Source organism: Ursus americanus, chromosome 3, assembly GCF_024610735.1.
Source record: "Ursus americanus isolate L20-20 chromosome 3, mUrsAme1.1.p, whole genome shotgun sequence".
Classification (NCBI taxonomy): domain Eukaryota; kingdom Metazoa; phylum Chordata; class Mammalia; order Carnivora; family Ursidae; genus Ursus; species Ursus americanus.
In genome coordinates, this window is record NC_142129.1 from 38,256,499 (window position 1) to 38,277,428 (window position 20,930).

The window sequence follows — 20,930 nt, forward strand, 5'->3', positions numbered from 1 at the left end:
ATATTTTTAAAAACCTAGTAATGAGTTTATTAAAATATTAAAGGAATCTAAGCTTTTGGTAGACACTGATAGAAATTTAACAGTTAGGCTTCAATTATATCATTGCTTTATCATGTCTTTGTTTCCTTCTAGTTTTCCCTCTGTTTTCTTCCTTGATTTTTGTGTCTTTTTTTTTTTCCCCAGAAAATACTCATTTATGCCTGAGGCTTACCCGTGTGCTTTATCAATGTCTTTTGCTATAAAACTTCCTGCTCCCGTAGGTTCTGCAATCTCTCCTTCCATCCTTTCCCTCTTTCTCATTTCTTCTTGGCCTAGTTCTTATGAATCCTTTCCCATTTACAGTTCCTATGATGCTTTTCATTTTTTCTGGCACCCTCCACATTACTTGTCACATCTTTTTCTCGTTCCTTCCGTCTCCCACTCTTCAGGAGAACTTGCATCTCTTCCTCTATCTTGTATCCCTGTTACATTGGAGCTTATTTTTCCTCAATACTCAAAAACTCTATTTTTTAAGTACAACCCTAATCTGGTTTCCTGCTCTGAGAGGCCACATGTAATTGCACCTGTCACAGCCATCAGAAGAGACTGCTCTGCACAGGAATCTTTTACATTTTCACAGATATGAGCTTTCTCTCCATTTCTAATGGAAACTCAGTTAATGAATTTAAGATGAGTCTAAAATTTATGGTATATGTCCTATCTTCAATAATTCCCTATCCCATCTTAATCATTTTCATTTTAATGCCCAGGATAGTCCTAAATAAGGAGGTGATTTTTTATTTATTTTACATTCAACTATAAAATAATACTAGTTAACACTAAACAACATACCTGGACTTTATTAACAGTGTATCTACTTTTCCGAAAATCAAAATATCAGGATTAGAAATATATATAGTCAGGTAGACTCTTCAATGTCTAAACTGACATCATTTAATTCTTCTCGATGGGCTATAACATGGCAATAGTTATTTTCAAAAATAATTGCTTTTAATAGAATATGCACACTTTGCCAGGTGCTATCCTAAAAGTTTTAAAAGTATTAACTAAGTAAGTCTTTACTACAGCACTATAAGGTATATATTATTTTTATTCTCTTTTATACAGATAAGAAAACTGACACACAGAGAGCCTGAGTGACTTCTTCAGGGGTCACTCAAGCCAGGCAACCAAACCAGGGTCCTATCAGACCCAGACAGCTTGCATTCAGAGGCTGCACACAAAAGATGCTCCAAATTACGCCTGGCCTCCCTGGTAGTCTACAGAGGCTGAAGGTACTCTTTGTTCAGTGAGTACTCAGTAAATGAGTAGATACAGTAAGTGACTAAAGTTAAGAAGGTAAGTTGCCACAAAGAGGCAGAATTGGTTAGTTTTGCTGTTCTCATCGTCAAGATGGTCAGTTATCTCTCAGAGTAGTAAAAGAAAAATATTCATGTGTTTTGTGTGAATTTGACACAAATCATGTAAGCATCATATAATTTAAATCAGCCAAGATAACCACTATGTACCTAAATTTGAGTCATACACTGATTCCATGAAAACATTATCAACAAAATTATAATCTCGCATTGGTTATAATGAAAAATGTTTGATTACATACTCACATATTTACACACAGAGGGTTTTTCTGCATTAATATTTGTTTGAGTCAGGTTCTTTAAAAAATAAATCAATTGTGAGGATTTCTAATTTTAATTATGTGTTATTTATTTTGGATTTTATGCAATCCAATGGATATCCAATTCAAAATAAAATATATTATTCCTTACTGATGAAATGTAACTGAAGATACTAAATATAGAAGCCTGTAGTTACCACAATATATTAATAAAACTGATATATTTGAAGTGTTTACTGATACAAATACACAGATTGTTTATTATATCATAATAATATATCAACTACAGATAATATTCATGGAATATTTACAGGGTACTAAAAATGATACTAGTTCTTTTCATGCATTATATAAGTTCATTCCTAAAATAATCTTTTCTGATAGGTTCCATTATTGTCATCACTAGAAGGAATATTCACAATATTAAATAAAAGGTATAGCAAGAATATAGACCATTCAAAATGTAAGCCAGCACGCATGACAGAGTAAAATTCTGAAGGATTTTTTGAGTCCAGTCCTGTGTTGGGGAAGATCTGGGGAGGACATTCTGAAGGAAGACTCACGTGGCCAGAATAGTAAGGGGGCACTTAGAGGACACCAAGCATTCATTATTTACCAACTGCTATCTCTCATGAAATGATTTTATTGTGTTCATAAAAACCTTGCTCTTAGTTGCAAAGATGTTAAATAATAAAATACAAATAGTTTCATTAATCTTAATGGAAAAAAATATGGTGCATTTCATCCCAACTCAAGACACTTAATGTTCAAAGATAGAAAAATCAGACCATCTAAAAAACATGCAATATCATAATAGCTTATTATGTTGACCAAAGAAGGAAAAGGTGATTGAATAGCAGGTGGAAGAAGGTGGAAAAGGGTACAAAGACATCACACTAGGAAAGGAAATACAAAAGGACAATTGACTGACTTTCAGACAGGTAAGCCTTTTGGGAGGTACATGGTTATTCTGCCCTCAAACTCAAATTGCACTCAAAAATAGTTACAGCACAGGAAAAAAAAAAAAAAAAAAGCAACTTGAAGCACAAAATAAAAAACAAAATCTGAGAGCACTTCAAAATAAATGAAACTAGCGTGTGCTCACAGCAGACTGAAGTGTAAAAGAAGCATCTACCTCTTTATACCTCTCACTTCTAAGCACACAGAGCAAACATGCTAACACAGTGATTGGAAATTGTTTTGTAGAATATTCTCTAACCAAAAGACAATGCTTTGAAAAAATTAGTAAATATGTCTCTGCCTGAAACTGAAGGGTCAATATGTTGTTTAATGTAGACAATTTATTAAGTTGTAGGATGAAAAAGTACTAGACTCAAATAAAGGAGTCATCTGAAAAGTGGTGTAACTTTTTAAGAGTCATTATGACTCTTAAATAATTGAAGAGTTGGCAATCAATACAGCCATATACATAAAGCTGAGTATTAGACCTAATCATTCCCATTTTCCACTGAGGCAAATAAGATTGTGTAAGGTTAGCTAAGCAAACCCTGGTCATAAAGGTAATAAGATACAGAGTCAGTACTTTATCCCACTCTGTTTCATATCAAAGTCTGTGCTCTAAATCACTGTGGTATGTGTCTAGAATTTCCTTGTTTATCTCTATTGCCAGCATTTGAAGATAAAAAAAAGAATTATACAATTTTCTATCAAAAAGTGGTTTAAGTAAATGATCAGATTTGCAAGGGTCTGCTTTATGTAGAGGTGAGGTCACTTAGAGCTTATCTGGTGAGCAGATGAATACAAAAAGACCTTTCTTACAATATTTTCAGAGCTAATACACTCCTGGTAGCGACTGAAATTCTACCACTTGGTGGTGTTCTAATTGGGTTTAAAATTCTCCCCAATACAATTTATCCTAGGATAAAAACTGAAGGACATTTTTATCATACATAAATATCACATAAGATTTAACTAACCAATACCTTTCTGAAGTAAGGTCGAGGAAAGAATGATGAAGTACGCAACTGATGAATTACTGAACACTACATCTGAAACTAATGATGTACTATATGTTGGCTAATTGAATTTAAATTAAAAAAAAGAAAAAGAAAAAAATAATGCTGAAGTATGAGTCAGAAGACAGAAGACCTGGGTTTTAGTTCTACTGTGGCCACTTACCGATTGGCATTGTTTACGTCGCTTAACCTTTCTCAACCAAGGCTCTTTATATACTGAAGGTAACAAAGTCATTCTAACTACATTCTAGCATTGCTGCAGAAAATTCCATTTAATAATGCAAGTTAATGTATTTTTTTTTTAAAGATTTTATTTATTTATTTGACAAAGATAGAGACAGCCAGCGAGAGAGGGAACACAAGCAGGGGGAATGGGAGAGGAAGAAGCAGGCTCATAGTGGAGGAGCCTGATGTGGGGCTCAATCCTGGAACGCCGGGATCACACCCTGAGCCGAAGGCAGATGCTTAACTGCTGTGCCACCCAGGCGCCCCAAGTTAATGTATTCTTAAACCTACTTGTCCCATCAACGTGTAAGCTCTAGTTTTTTTAAATTTTCTTCAGATGGAAAGGGAATAGATTCATATTCCATATACGAAGGCTTTACGTGAAATACCAAAATAAGGAAAAGCAGGAAAGGGTCTCTGCTCAGGGAGGGGAGCACAGAAATTGAAAGAGAGGTGCTAACAGGCAGGGAAAAGAAGAGCAAATTTCACCTATTTTACAATTTTGTTTCTAGGTGGCCATGAGATTTAATGCACGAGAAAAGAGAAACAAAACTAATTTACTAAATGAAAAATAAAATGCAAGTTCTTTTTCTTATGTTGTCCAGAGCTAATTCTCTTGTTCTGCTTACTCTAGAAATGTAGATTCCCTTAAAAAGAAATCATTCTTGCATATTGTTTACAAATATAAATCATTTCTAAGGTTGGTTCTACAAAGACAGAAGGGGAGAGAGAAGAAGGGAGGCGGGAGAGAGGGAGGGAAAACAAAGGAAAGGGGAAGAAGGAAGAGAGGGAAGAGAAGAGATTTAAATACAAATGCTTTGAAAGAGGCAATTTCTTGTTGAGAGTCCCTGCTGTGGACTTTGGCTTTAAACTTCTGCTGTCACATTATTCCTCTTGTGTTATGGGATTTTTACTTGCCAACACTCATCCTGAATGCTGAGCCATTTAAAAATCATTCATTCATAGCTTGGGAAGCAAATAAGGTCAGAACATTTTCAGACAGATAAATTATGACTACCACCTTACCACAGTTGTCTCGGCTGGACTGCTGAATGAATTTAAATTAATCTCAGTCAGTTTTAACCCACTGCAGATATGACCCCTAGGCTTTTCTTCAATACAAATCAGTTGCAGCAAAATAACTTTGCTTCATTAGTGAACAGTCGTAAGCTGACCACTATGTAGCTGCTAGTTAATAAACGGTGAATTGTCCAATAAATTGTTCTCAGAGCACAAATTATTAAACACTGCAATGTCTTTCTTCTAGTTTTATTCCAACACAAACCTAAGGTAAATATAAATTTTAAGAAGACCATGTTACATGGGGCACCTGGGTGGCTCAGTCAATTAACTGTTCAACTCTTGGTTTCAGCTCAGGTAATGATCTCAGGATCCTGAGATCAAGCCCCAAATAGGGCTCCACACTCAGCATGGAGTCTTCTTGGAATTTTCTCTCCCCTTGCCTCTCCCACTCATGCACGTTCTCTCTCTCTCTCTCACTTAAAAATAAATAAGTAAATCTTAAAAAAAAAAAAAAATAGGCCATACAACTCACTAACATATCACTGTGCTGTATTTACTATATGCTTAAACTAATACTATGTCAAATATAACTTGAGAAATGACACTATTTTTTAAAATTATGAAATGCTACAATACCACCCATACAAACTCATGATTCCAGTGAGATATAATATTCTATTCATTCTTGTACTTCCCAGGTTATTTATTAATCAGCCATAATTTTAAATATCTGCAACTATTTACACTTGTGAAATCTCCCACTACTTTTTTTTTTCCTAATTTCAGTGAAAAAGCTTACATACCTAAACATAAAATAAACTTTACTCTTCCAATTTAGGCCTCATGAGTGATACTCAGAGAAACTGAGAGCACTCCCTACAGCTAATAAGAAATGATATTGAAATTTTGATAACCTCCTACGTAGTTTTTGTTCCTTTGCACAGGAAGAAGAGATATGTGAGTGAAAAAGATATATTTTGTTGCCCAAAGATATCAGTTATTGTATTAGTAATGAATATATGAAATAGTAATTGACTAAAAAGGCCACAGATCCGTTCCAGAAAGTGTCTTTACAGGATCCCCAAAGCTAAAGAACGCTAATGAAGACCTGGGTGCCAGGATATCCACTGTATTCATACCTGACCTTTCTTGTCTCGCCAGACAAGAAACCTACCAAAGCAAGCAGTAATTAAGAATACATGTGAGGTGCTCCCTTGTCTTAGCACTCAGACTTTACCTGCCAATTCACATCATTGTATTTCCAGGACAGAGACACAAAAACTCATTGGTGGCACAGTGACAAAATCAGAAGAACGCTTTTTGAAAAGTGTTTCATAACTCAATATGAAATTTTGTTTCACACAAAACACTTCTGAAACTATGGACTTCAAAAAAAAATCTGAGTTTGCAAATATAAAACTCATGTTTAATTGCCTTTCAATCATATATACATGTGTATTATGTGTGTGATACACAGACATGTATAATGTAAAAATGTTATGTTACACGGGTAATTCTTTTATGATTTTTCTTTGCATTTTGATAGAATTCAAATTAACAACTTGACTGCATAACGTGTACAGGCATTATCCCTAATATGATCAAGTACTAAGTGACTTTTTTCCAAAAACAGCGAAAAGAATGAAAGTTAACAGCTTTGCAAATATGTTTATCAGGTCTCAAGTCTGTTTAATATGTATTTTTCTGCTAAAATTTGGGCAATAGGTGGTTCTTGTTTTTCAGTAAAAAATCTATACAAAATTTATTTTATCTTACAAATCTCCCTGTGCTAAAATGGTACCGGTATACTTCATTTTCCAGAAAGCATCATGCTTTAGCTGGGTAAAAATATACATAGATTCTTGGAATGATCTATAAGGAAAAACACCGGTCATGGGAAATTCAGCCCCTGTGGCAGTATCAGCCAGGGGAAATATTTCCAGTACGTTTACATGAAGGCCTTTTGGCACTCTCAAGTGGTAACTTCCTATTCTTCTTTCCCCTAGGATATCCTGAAAATATCCCTCAGAAGGGATTATTCACTACTAAAATAAGTTGCCTTCAGCTGTGAATATTTAATTACAAATAATGAGCAACAAAGATGGCATGAAATGTCTCTTACTAGTGAACCAGAACACGAGTTTGGTCTGGTGTCTGACAAAGGTAGGTAGAATCAAGACCAAATCATCAATTAGATACTTGGTAGGATGACTTAAATAAATGTCCAATGCATATTAAAACAAAAAGGACTGCTTCAGCTATAGAATTTAATAGGATATGTAGTTCAGGAAACTGAAACTCTGAAGAAGCTCTCCTGGGATTACTATAAAGGTTTCCTTGTCAGCTGGCCAAGTGAGGCTCCTGGAAAGGCTGGAAGACCTATGTGGTGTGTTTGCACTGACAGCTGGAGGACCAAGGGATCCATCCAGGTTAACAAGGCATTGATAGTGTGTTGGTCAGTTGTGGTATGTGGCACCACAGGCAAAAGAAACACATGGTACCAAACATCGTTCAAAAGGGCAATGATAGATGATATTATATATTATTTATGAATGTACATGCATGTGGTAAATGTTTAAAAATATGAAATAGGAAGAACAAACCCAAATTCTGAATAGCAATTACTCCTGGAGAGGAAGAGAAGGAATATGAAAGAGGAATGGAGTTTCTTCAACTATTTTTGCAATGTTTTGCTTAAAAAACAACAACAACAACAACAACAACAAAAAACCACAAAAACAGGATCCCATGGAAGTATGGCAAAAGTGATCTGAGTGATGATGGGTAAAATAGCTTTCTGAATTACTGTGTATTTAAAAATTCCTGAAGAATAAATTTAAAATTCAGAAGTTTGGGTGCCTAGGTGGCTCAGTTGGTTGAGTGGCCAAATACTGATTTCGGCCCAGGCCATGGTCTCAGGGTTGTGAGATCAAGACCTCAGTTGTGCTTCCCGCTCAGCAGGGAGTCTGCTTGAGATTCTGTCTCTCCCTCTCCCTCTGCCCCTACCCCCACCTCTCATGCTCTCGTGCTCTCTCTCAAATAAATAAATCTTTAAAAAAAAAAAAAAAGAGAGAGTCTAGGGCACCTGGGTGGCTCAGTCGGTTAAGTGTCGGCCTTCAGCTCAAGTTGTGATCTGATCACATCAGGCTCCCTGCTCAGCAGAGAGCCTGCTTCTCCCTCTCTCTCTGCCTCTCTGTCTCTCATGAATAGATAAACAAAATATAAAAAATATAAAAATTAAAAAAAAGGAGTCTGACTTTTGATTTCAGCTCAGGTCATGATCTCAGGGTTTGTGAGATCAAGCCCCATGTCCGGCTCCATGCTGAGCAGGGAGCTTGCTTTAAATTCTCTCTCTCCTTCTCCCTCTGCACCTCCCCGATCCCCCTCTCTATAAACAAACAAACAAACAAACAAACAGAAGTTGGATTAAGAAGTGGAACAAAGAAATGAGATAAATTCTGGAGTTAGCAAGATACTAATTATTCTACCAAATTTATGCCATTCCTTGAAAACATTCCACATTTTCTACATCTCCTCTATGCCAATGTTTTTCTGAAATTGCATTGTCCACCCACCAACATCTCTGCCAAAAAGAAGAATCCTACGTTTCCTCAAAGCCAACTCAAACATTAATTTCCATATCGAGCCTTCCCTTAATTGCTTTAAAAAAATGTATTTTCTCTCTCAACACTCTATGTACTTCCTCTGACCCAGATTTAATGGCACTGATAAAATATTACTTTTATTTACTATAGCAGTATGTATTCTTATCCCCAGTCAGAATGCAACACATGGTAAAAACTTACATATGGAAAGTACCCAATGGATGTTTTTTGAACTGAAAACTTTGTTGTACTCAGCACAGTTTTCTTTACTATTTCAGTTTTTCAGAACTAGTCTCTTTTTAAAAAAAATTTTAAATATATGTGTCATCTGTGAATATAAATTTCTGAAAATAAAATATGATAATGCAATATAAGAACATGTTTGGTCTGTGAAAAAACTGAAGATACAACCAGGCACTGTAATTACAAAGACCATCTCTTTTAATCTTCAAAACAAGTACTAAATGTAAGTTCTGTTTATTTCTCCACTTTATAATTGAGGAAACTGGGACTCACTGAGAGTGATTACCAAGTTCCCACCAGTTAGTGAAGTTTGAGCCCAAGGCCTTTGCTTTCAATTGCTTTCTCTCTGTCTCTCTCTCTCTCTTTCACAGACACACATACATACACACACACACACACACACACACACACACACACACACACACACCGTGCTGGATACCTCTTGGTCTCTTTAAAGTAAAATTAGAGCTGATTAAAAAAAAAGTTGCAATATCTGATCAAATACTGATTTCACTAAAGAGGGGGATTAAAATTACTTGACATCTGTTTAGTGCTTTAATAGCATTTCAGATTTCTCCATGTCCATCATTCGATTTTTGCCAGTTATTATTAAAATTATTTACACATAATACATATTAATGATTCTCCAACAAAGATCAATACAAATCCTTCAAACACTGCACAGTAGTTTCTAATTAACTCAACACAGACCTGTTTCATTGCTTTGCCATGATCTATTTCATCCTCCTTTATTACATAATGTGTTTTACCTTTTGGAATATTGTGTAGAGTTCATTGCATATTCATAAGGTTTATATATTTTTGCTACTGGACAGAGTCTGCATCTTCAAAGTATTGGTTCTTCATTCCTCACCCTTTCCTTTTCATGAAATCAAAGAAATTTTCCCAGAACTGTAGTTTACACATTCTCTCCATGATCTCGGATAGTTGGCTTTAAAAGCCTTTTGAAGTAGCAAAGTCAGATACTAAATGTCATGGTGTCATCTCCTCTCTACATACTTCATTTAGGCTAAGACTGTCCTCTCAACCCAAAACTTCTGGTACCTTCATCCACTGCTCAGAGTGGGAGGTGGCACACATGAAACCTTTGCTTTATTTTTGTGCCTTTAAAAGCACCTGCCTAGTAGGGATATTGTGAAGATTAAGTAAAATAGTACATATAAAAATATTAGAGTAAGGCTAGGCACACAGTAAGGGCTCAGTAAATAGTGACAATTTATTATTATTGTTGCCTTACAATTGTATTTTAATAATTTCATTTATAAAACCTATTTTCCTATTTATAATGTCTTTTTCATAATTTGGATTTTTGTTTTAAAATGTTACATTTAGTAGAACACTTTCTTCTCCTATTTCAGTAATAGTAGGAGGAATGTGAACTTCAGCAATCACTGCCTTAAGTTTTCTGCCTTAATACTGAAAACCAACACATTACACCCTAAAAACAACTCTGCATCAGATCAAGCTTTCTTTCTTCTTGTAAATTTATCTTCTAAACTGCAATTATATCCCACGCACCTACAAGGCCCTGAATAAGAGGATACAGGCTATCCTAGAACATGAGGATTAAATCAGATGTTGGACGAGAAATGCTTAGGATCACTCCTGGAACATAGGAACTATGTTACTAACAAAGTTAGTGCTTTGTTGCGGTATCATTACATCTGAGCAGTGACCTGGACAGAGACCTCAGTGCCTAGAACCAGCAGTACTCCCAGTACTTGGGTGGGTGTCTGCAGTAAGTAGGAGCAGAAGAGAGGCAAAAGACAGAATGGCAAACAAGAAAACTAATTCTCGAAACACAAGATGCCAACTGTAGATTCCCAGAATGATTTGGGAGGTACTTAGCCTTACTGCAAAGGCCTGGGTCCCCCACATGATGCTCAGGGGCTCTGTCACAAAAACCCAGCTCTGATAGTAACTGCTTTTATTCTTAGTCTCAGGATTTATTTTTCTTGAGATAGCATAGTAAACATCCTGCTTAATTTTCTCCCTTGACATGAGTTTTGATTTGTCCTAAATTCAATAAAGAAGTGCATCTTCTGGGGCGCCTGGGTGTCTCCATCAGTTAAGTATCTGACTCTTGATTTCAGCTCAGGTCAGGATCTCAGGGTCCTGGCATCAAGTTCTGTATCCAGCTCTGGGTTCAGTGGAGTCTGCTTGAGGATTCTCTCTGCCCCTCCCCCAACTCACTCACACTCTAATATGTAAATAACACATTAAAAAAAAAAAAAAACCTGTATCTTCTGTGTCAGTCGCTCATCTTTTTCTTCCAATGTTAGTAAGAAAAGTTCTAGAAAAATCTTTAATACCTGCCTGTAAATGCCAGTGACTCAGTTTCTAATATTTTCTATCACAATTATTAAATATCAGTAACATGCCTTAATAGACTTTGCTTTATTGTGCCAGAAATTGCATGTTTCTCCCATGTGCTGTTGAAGAAGGCAATCAAAGGTCTGTTCCGACAGGGCCTTACGATTTGGGTAGAGCTTTGCAATGGGGCCAGGACCTCTAGGCCCCACATTGTCTCTCCACAGCTATCTCCCATGGCTCAATTCCCGAGATGCAGTATCTTTTATTAAACTATGTCTTCACCCTTTGGTTAACACAGTCAGCTATCCTAACAAATCCCTGCCTTGGTCTCGCAGAAAGAGAAAATATATATTCTTATTTTTGTGTCTGCAATAGCTCTATAAGGAGTTAAATTTCCAAAATTTCTTTTCCATTGCCTTCTTAACCTAGCTGTTTTTCCTTCAGTTTCACATTATCTTGTTTCAATCATACTAACTTGGATATGATAATTTTTCTCAAGATGTTTACCTTTTCTTACATCTCTGATCACTTTGCCCTGTCTCTGTACAAATATTTTTATGGGTAGTTTACTTTTTTCAATTTTTTTCAATTTGTTTCTAAGTATACACTTTTCATTTATTACTTCTGTAGCTGTAAATATCTATTTTACTACTAAAACTTTTTGGCTCTCTTTCCTCCCTTGAGACTTCATGTTTTAATTTCTTCTGCTATTCTAACGTCTTCAGAAGTGAGCAAAGAGAAACACGTATTTCATTTTTACGTATAATACATTTTATAAGTTTATTGAATTATAGAAATGCCACATAGACGATCTCTGCTTTAAAAATTTTGTTATGATTTACTTTATAACAAAGATGATGACATATACTCTAGTAAAATTTCCATGGACACATGAAAAAAGGTTTATATTCTTTCAGTAGGAAGCACATCTCTCTCTCTCCGTGTGTGTGTATATATATGTATAATCACACACACACACACTCCCCACAGTACTGACTCACGGGTTCCCTTTATACTCTTTCCCAAACTGCATGCCATTCTTGGGAGCTGGAAACATACCAAATGCCTTGTGCCTGAGAATCTGCACTTGAGAAAACACATCTCTTTGGCTCATCGTAATATAACCAATTATCAAGTTTCTACCCTACAGACTTCTCCTAAGATGACAGCACCTCTTATAGGAAAGAGAATGAAGTGTAAAGGGAATCTTAGTGAGGCTGTTCTGGTCTCTGTTTCTAAGAAAGCCTACAATTTCTATCTGGAGGCTTTTCTGTGAGTGATCACCAGTAAATGAGCCCCACAGGAAGAGGACTTGGTCCAACACTAGGAAGGACTGGATATCAGAAAACTATACTATAATGGAATTATGCAGTTTTAGTACTTGAAAATATCTTAAAGATCATCTGGTCTCTTGCTCTCGTGCGCACGCGTTCTTTCTCTCTCTCTCTCTCTCTCACACACACACACACACACACACACACACACACACACAGAGTTTACTTCCTCCCCTAGACTAAAGGAATCATGTAATTTTTCTCAAGATGTTTTATCCAAAGTTCCCACAGGCCACCAATATGTGTTTTACAGTGTACAACATGAAAATGTCATTTTCCCTAAATATAAGTTGTCCAATTTAGTCATCTGTTATACTTGGTAAAAAATATGTGACAAAATAGCACCATATGTGTTTAAACATAAGAAGGAATCCATCAAAATTAGGTCTGGCAAAAATAAGTATAATACATAAGGGAGGTAAATCTATACCATAAGAAAAAATATTTTGTGAGAGTATCACAGGCATTATTTGTAAGCGTAGAGGAAAAGTAGATGGATGATACTATCTAGTTGCTAATATTTGAAATTGAGGTACCTAAATGAGCCATAGAAAATCTGTGTCTACTCACTTGAATTGCTAAAATGCAATATCTCAGGGGATTTATAGTAGAATTAGATTGACCTTTATACAAATCAGAGTATAATACATATGAGGAAGCTACATCAAACCCTACAACATTTCTTCTTTGGCTTTGCCAAAGAAATCAAGCCCATGTTGTTTTTAAATAATGGAAGTAAATACATGTCAGACCACAATATAATCTTAAAGAGAAAACATTTTCTCCTCAGCAAGATACATATATTAAAGTGAACTGGAATGCACAGAGAGAACCATTCCCTGAGTTAACAAGCTATAGCTGGTTCTTTTGGAAACAGAATGATGGCTGAAGACACCTGTGTATGTGACTGGCATCAACCATCAGCCATTATTCTATCATATCTATTTGGTCAGTGAGCAAGAAGTCTCATAATTTTGAATGAAATTGACCAGATCAGTTCTTTATCAAAACTCTGATACAATATACTTGCTAAATTATAAGTCATCTCTTCAATGTTGCATTCACAACACTGTGTGGTTTACCATGAAGGTACTTTCAGTAAACTAATCTGGCGAGTTAATTGTTGAACTGCAAAACTGTGAAAACTATCTAAAGCAGAAAACAGACTTATTTTTAAAAGAAAACAGTCTTATTTAAAGAAGTTCACTTTTATGTTTCATAGGTAAAGGTTAAATCATGAAAACAGAATAGACTTCCATCTGTGATAAATTTTTAGATTTCCATGGACCCTTTAATATTAATAACTGTCAGCAAAAGACACAGATAAAAAAATTGAAATAACACAGTTTTTTTTTTCTAGTATCAGAGACAGATTGTACGTCCTAAAAACATTTTAAATTTAGCTGAAAAATAAAAAAAGATTAACAACAACAAAAGAAACAAACCAACAAAACCCCTACAGGTCATTCCTACATACCTTACAGAGCACAGGGTTATTTTATCCCATAATCCATATAACTATACTAGTCTTTAAGACCATGGCTAATCTGAGTATAGTTAATTTTTTCTCACCTACCTGGGAAGAGTAGGCAGAGTAAAACTAAGACAAAATTCTAATGACAATCCGTTGCAGAACCAGTGCCTCCAAATGCTCATAAAAGATGCACATAAGAAAACAAAAGAGTCTGGCTGCAAGCATGATTCTTTCACTATAGCATCAGGGGCACATCATATGAGCCAAGTGAAAGAATCTAACAAAGATTCTCATTTAAAAACAGACACCCGGGCAAAGGACATCACTAGAAATTTAAGAGTAAGGAAATCCAAAAGCCACATCAATACAACCGCACATGTTTAAATTCATTTGTAATTAAATAAGTATAAATAAAAAATATCATTTCTTCTCTTCCAGATCAGCAAATATGAAAAGACTGAAAATACCCAGCATTAGAGACAGCATGAAGAATATCTATCCCACACAGTATCAGTAAGGAAATAAGGGGCCTTTTTTTTCTGGAAATTCCATTACTAGAAATATATCTTAAGGAGATACGTGAAGAAGTACACACAGAATTTTAAGCAAGAAAGTTCAGAGAAGCATTTTTTAATATCAGAAGTTTGGAAACAATCTAAATGTCTATCAATTAAGAACTATCCTGAGTTACCGAAGCTCCATATTAAAATGATCAAGAATATCATTGTTGATTTGAGCCTCTGAATTTACTGTTCCCCTTGCAGCCACGTGTGCCCTCCCCCCACATTTCTGAACACTCTTTCAGTTAAGCCAGGGCATGTGACTATTAAGGAATAATGAGTGTTGAGCAGAGGTGATGGGTGACATGTCCATGTTGAAGTACTTAAGAGCCAGTGTGTGAACATTCATCTCCCCTCTACCCTGACCTAGAAACTATATTTCTAAATAGCTTATCTGCAAAGCAAATGTTGGCTGAAACATAGAGCCACTAATTGGAAGATAGCTACTGGAGCCACAACAGACTTTACGAGATCAAAAAACAAACAAGTGTGTTGTTAGGAGATTTGGCAATTTATTAATTTATTAATTACAATCATAGAGACTAGCCTACCTTAACAAAAGCATTTCCAGCAAAAGTGGGATACTGTTGTAAAAACATACATATATGGCATTGGCTTAGTCATCAAGTGGAAGGTAGTAAGAAAACATTTCCAGAGACCAGTGAAATATTATATTCATGTTATGAAGCAGCAAAACATTTGATAAAATTGAAGACTCGATAACTTCAAAGAGACTCTATACCTAATGAACTTCTAGCTCTGGGACAATGACTATGACGACTGAATGAACTTAATAGCATGTGTTATTAGCATGCTAATTGATGGTGTTTGGCAAGTATTACAAGAAAAGTGATATCAAGATAGAATTAGTACCAAGGAAGATACGGGAAGCAAGCCCTCAAAATGAAATCTTAGGACAATTATTTTTGTCCTTGGTTTTGAAAACAGAGTGGGATCCTTGCTTATGGCACTAGGACGCTAGTAATCCATGCTGCTCCAGGGTATCATAATTAATTAATGATCATCTGTGACTGATTGTGAGGGTCTGCCGATTCAAGTGCTTTGAGATACTGAAGGGTGTTGCATGTTTCTGTTACATAATTATTTAAAAACACTGATGAGGGAGAGATACCTCTGTACTACAGAGTTTGCAGAAAGAAAATGACATCCTTGGATTTTGAACATTCTGATTTCAAAGCAAAAAAAAAAAAAATGTATTCCCAGAATATTAATGAACAAGTGGCACTGCTTAACTTTCAGTGAGAAGGTAGTGGTAATTATTGTAATTGGACATTGGCATGAAGTCATAATCTGAATGCTAAGAATATGGGTTTTTTGGCTTTTAGTTTTTGACCAGTGTCTAATCAATCATAGCGTCTTTAGAAATAAAATATATGAGCAGCCTACTAAATATTACCTGCTATGGTCTGAATGTTTGTCTCTCTCCAAAATACCTATGTTGAAATCCTAATACCCAATGTGATGATATAGGAGGTGGGGCCTTTGGTGATTAGGTCACGAGGCTGAAACCCTCATGAATGACATTAATGCCTTTATAAAAGAGGCCCAAGAACAGCCTCCAGAACAGTGAGAAATAAATTTGTTTATAAACTACCCAGGTATTTTGTTAGACAGCCCTAAGACATTACTTTATCTATGTAACAGGAAAAAAAAATAGGTCTAGTGACCAGACTTGAGAAACCACAGCTGAAGTCATAGCTGCTTAACCAGTAGTTTATAGATTCAAGAGTTCACAGACCCAAAGTGCTTGATTGATGGGAAAGCTAGTTCCCCTGGAAGAATGACCTGAGTAACTGCCACACATACTGTAAACCTTTCTCCTAGTCTTCCCGAAGGTACTTACCGCCATTTTCTTTGGTGACTGGCACGTGAGAAAGATGAGACAGCCACGCCTTTAAAAATGTACAGGCTCAAAACTGGCATTCATTCTTGCGGGCCTCAAAATGCCACAAAATTCTGCAAGTCAAAATGAGCATATAGTGATAATTTGATAAACGGTGTTTTCATTCAAGTCTGCACCACAATGAACTCGGTGGGCCCGAGGCCCCAGCCTGTGATTATAGCCCCATTTCCCAGATGCATAGTTGAAGTAGATCTACTTAACGGCTGGCAGACACTGGCTCCCTACCTCACGGAATACGGGCCATTATCATGAAAGGCAGGATTAAACCGACTCGCACAGAACCTCCTCTCCCTACAGCAAACACCTAGGGAAACCAGAGACAAGAGCCACCAGGAGAAAGCAGGTGGATCTCTGTAAGTAACTACGCTCTGCCATAAACTTAATCAGGCGCACACCGATTTCAGCTGCTAGTGTAGAACAGTGTATTTACAAGAACAAATTATCAAAGCCTCTGATACCTGCTCTGAGCCAGTTTCTCTACATCTTCTTCCAGAATCTGGACGGTGCAGATGCATGAAGCCACGGAAGGCAGCAGAACAAGTGGCACGAGGGAGTTCCAAGTGTGTGAATGCTCATGTCTGAGAGCCGTGGACCAGCTCAGCTTCTTCTGTGCCCTGGCTCCTCACAGCCTGGCGGGGCCTCCGAGGCCCTGCGGCTTCCTGGGGCAGAGTCAGACGCCTTGCTGGGGAGGACTCCCAGGCTACACTGCACCATATTCCTCTCTCTCCCCCCAGCAGTCCAGAATATACCTCGCCTAGTGCCTTCTACTTTTTCCTTTTTTAAGGATGACTAATAGTACACCGACGTGTAGGTGATCTTCTGCCCGGATATACCCAGAGTTTAAGTCGAGTACAGCCAACATTCTGTCAGAGGCAGAGGAGGCTGTCCCTGAGCAAGCACGGCAGGCTGGGGCAGTCCAGGACTGGGGACTTGAGGCTGGTGAGGAAGTCGATGTTGGTGTTCACTGAATGCTGTCTCCGTTTCAGAACCACTACGGTCTTCTCATTTCCAGACGTGTCAACTTCACTTTTCTGCCCCCCCGGAATTTAATCCATTGATTTAAATACATATTGTACGTGAGTTACAAATCCTCACTTCTGCCACTCTGCTAGAACTTTTCCAGAAAAGCCTCCATTTCTTCCTTGATCCTGCTTCTACAAGTAATGCGAAGTTACTGTCAGTGTTTGGAGTTTGGAGCTGACGAGCTGCTGGTCGGTCATCCTGGCTAAGCACCGGGCAAGGCCAGTGGAAGTTGTGTGGAAGTACCTCGGAGGAGAGGTGGACACCCACACAAAGTCACAGCGGTGGCACGTGGCCGTGGCGAGGTGGTGCAGGCGTGGCGTGACCTCTTCCCACGGGAAGAGCGAGTCCAAGTCTGTCCACTCCAACACACGAAAGTGGGTGAGCTGCTCCCACAGCCTCGTGCTGAAGCTGTGCGAGAAGAGGTCCTGGCCCCTCCCTGCCACGGGCTTCCCTGCCCACACGTGGGCCCACAGGGCCAGACCTGAGCAAGCGAATGTCGAGAGGCTCAGCATGCTTTCGCTGAGGGGTGCGAGCGGGGAATGGCCAGCAATCCCTGTACTGTGGGATGAAAGATCACTCCAAATTTTGCCATGAAAGAGAGAGGGCAAGGGGCTCAACGCTCAGAGTCAAGGACCCTTTGCTCTTCTTTGCTCCCACTTTTATTGGTCCTTCAAGATAATCACAAAACCGTATCACTGTTTTCCGTGCACTGCTGTGTGACATGGGGTCTTCCTGAAACTGCCAGGATCTGTTTACGGGAAAGATACAATATGCAACTCCCCACCCCCGCCCCCGCATTCCAATGGCAGAGTGGTCACGTAGGCCTCGTTGGCCTCGTCATTCCGAAAGCATACGCCCTTCTCCGAAACCTTCCCTGCCCTCAGCGGCCTCCTTGTTACATTGTGGCAAGCCAGGAATTATGGCCGATTTCATGCTCTACGTTAACCCCAACAGGTGCGTGTACCTGCTACACAGCTATTGATAGGACAATTGCTTTTTCCCCCTCTTTAACAATTGTGAAAAAACATGAAGAGAAGTCAGCTTTTACCTAACATAGTTGAACATTGTTTAGAACCAAATTAACTCTTCATTTCTCTACCAAACTCCGGTCTGCTTAGGTTTGCATCACAGTGAAATCCTACAGAATAGGACATTTCTTCCGCTACATTGATGACACCATGAAAACCGGACCAGATGAGCAGGAAGCAGGGCTTGTCTTGGATGATTTAATAAGATACATAGGAGCCAAAAGATGAGAGAGAGAAATCTTAGAAAATTCAAGGGCTCATCATGGTAGTCATGTTTCTGGGATCTAGTTGTTGTGACATGCCCTCCGAAGTTTAAGATATATGACTCCATTTTCACTTTTTACTATTAAAAAACAAGTACAGTGGTTGGAGGTCTCTGAATTCTTGAGACAATGTATACCACTTTGGAGTGTGCTATTCTTACTAATTTATGGGAACCCATAAAGTTAAAAGTTTTCAGAGGGACCCACAGCAAAAGAGGAGCCTGGAGCTGGCCCAGTTTTTAATGCAAGGCAGTCTTCTACTTGACCCTATCGACACATCAGATCCAATGATGCTTAGTGTGTCTAAGAAAAATGGGAATATTATAAACAGTTCTGGCAAATTCCAATTGGAGAAATGCAGTGCAGATACACAGGGATTGGGAATCAAGCATGACTCCATGGTTCTCTTACACAGAAAATTATTTTTTTGACAACTCCTCCTGCATTGTCTCTTCTCCCTCATGCCACATCTATTTCTTCACGGAAAATTCCATTTACAAGTTGAGGAGGGGAAAAAAAAAAAAAAACTCAGACTTTTATAAATGGTTCTGCACTATATTCCTGGAACCAACAGGTAGTGGCCTTTTGTAGCACCACTGTTTTATTCAGGAATGTTCTTGAAAAATAGTACTGAAGAGAACTTCTCCCAAGAGAAGAATTTCAGACCATACATTTAATTTTCCAGTTTTTCTGGACCAAGAGATAGCTCCTAATACATTGGCAGTGGCTAATGGTTTGACTGGATCAAGAGGGACATGGAAGCAATTGGAATATTGGTGAGAAGATGATCTGGAGAAAAGATGTGCAAATGAACTTTTGCAATGTGCACAGAGTGTGAAGATCTTTGTATCCATGTTAATGTTCATCAGTGGGCATTCACTGTAGAGGACAGTTTCAAATATCAGATGGAAAGGACAGCATGATCTATTCCTGCCTGTCAGTCTTATCCATAGATTCACATAAAAAGTGTCTAAGAGACTACTCTGCATGGGTCAAAAAATGGACTTCCCCTCATCCAATCCTTTTATTGCTACTATTGGGTACTTAATCTGTCAACATCAGAGAACAAAACTACCCTTCTTCCTTAGTGTGGCTGGAGGACTGGCCAGTACCTTTTGACAGGTTGTTTCTGTTGCACTTTGCTATTTGATGTTGCACCTACAACTTCCACCAATAGGGGGAACTTCAATTAAAAGGACACTTTAAAGTAAGAGGACAGAAAAGGGATGTGCTCCGTTCTAAATGGCCCCTATTCCTGTCAGCATCATGCCAACCATGGTTCTTCACCTTAGAAGCAATAGTTAGTTCACAGCCCTTGATTTCTCTTGGCATTCCCAGGACCGGCTTGATCATAGTCCATCAGATATATCAGCAGCAGCCAAAGTGTCTCCTCCTCAGGTGTGCCAGGCTTCTCCTTCATGCTTCTAACTCATGGTATCCACCCTCAGCTTCTTCCTATTGTTTCCCAGTCCTAGAGTTGACAGCTTCCTCCCACGTATTATCTCTGTGGTATGTCACTATTCCCTTTTGGTTTCTTTTAGGCCCCTCAATACCTTTTTAACCAATTCCCAAAGTCCCGAGAATTTTCCATTTGAAATCCCATCTCACTACAAACTAGCAAACACCCATTGGAGAAACCTTATGAATGTAAGATATATATGGAAAAACCTGCCAGCAGTCAGTCCTCAATTTTTATTACATACCGAGAAACTATAGGAATATAATAATTCATTTGAACACATATGTCACTTTATGTAAGGGAACACACACAGGGAAGAAAAGTGATATAAGTATTAAATGTGGGAATGCCTTCAGCAAAAATTTCCATGTCACTATTTATCAGAACACTCACACCAATATCTTTAGACCTGTAAGACTGGTATTGCTTTCTCAAGTGTCACAATTTGAAAGGCCCATTTTGGCACTCTTTAAGCCATATCTCTCCACAGGGGCACTAAGTCCAGAACCAAAAGAAGGACCCTATGGCATCCCTGCTTAAACATGCTCCTTGTACCTCAGATCTCATAACTTCCTGTCCAAATAGCCCAGGGGCCAATTTGAGGGCCTGCATGAGCCTGTTCCTCCGATTTGTCCTCTGTTGATGAGCAAGTGTGTAAACACTTCAGCTAGTACACTACCCAAGAGGTGGGCATAGGAAGGAGCCTCGTTGTACACGAAATGCCACACACCCTCAGAAAATGCCTCTCACAGTGAAGGATGATCCTGGATATGAGAAGAGAGGGGGTGGTAGGCTCCAGGCCCAGAGGAGTTCAGTCATACCTGGGATAACCCCTACAAAT

At 38.0% G+C, this 20,930-nt stretch overlaps 1 long non-coding RNA gene across 1 annotated transcript in view; it reads right to left on the minus strand.

Moving 5' to 3' along the window:
• The window catches only part of LOC123789061 (uncharacterized), a 1,398,020-nt gene that overhangs the window by 442,306 nt on the left and 934,784 nt on the right, over positions 1 to 20,930 (minus strand). The window contains exon 12 of the long non-coding RNA XR_006778655.2: positions 16,257 to 16,369. This is a non-coding gene — a long non-coding RNA (uncharacterized LOC123789061). The remainder of the gene's footprint in view (positions 1 to 16,256; positions 16,370 to 20,930) is intronic.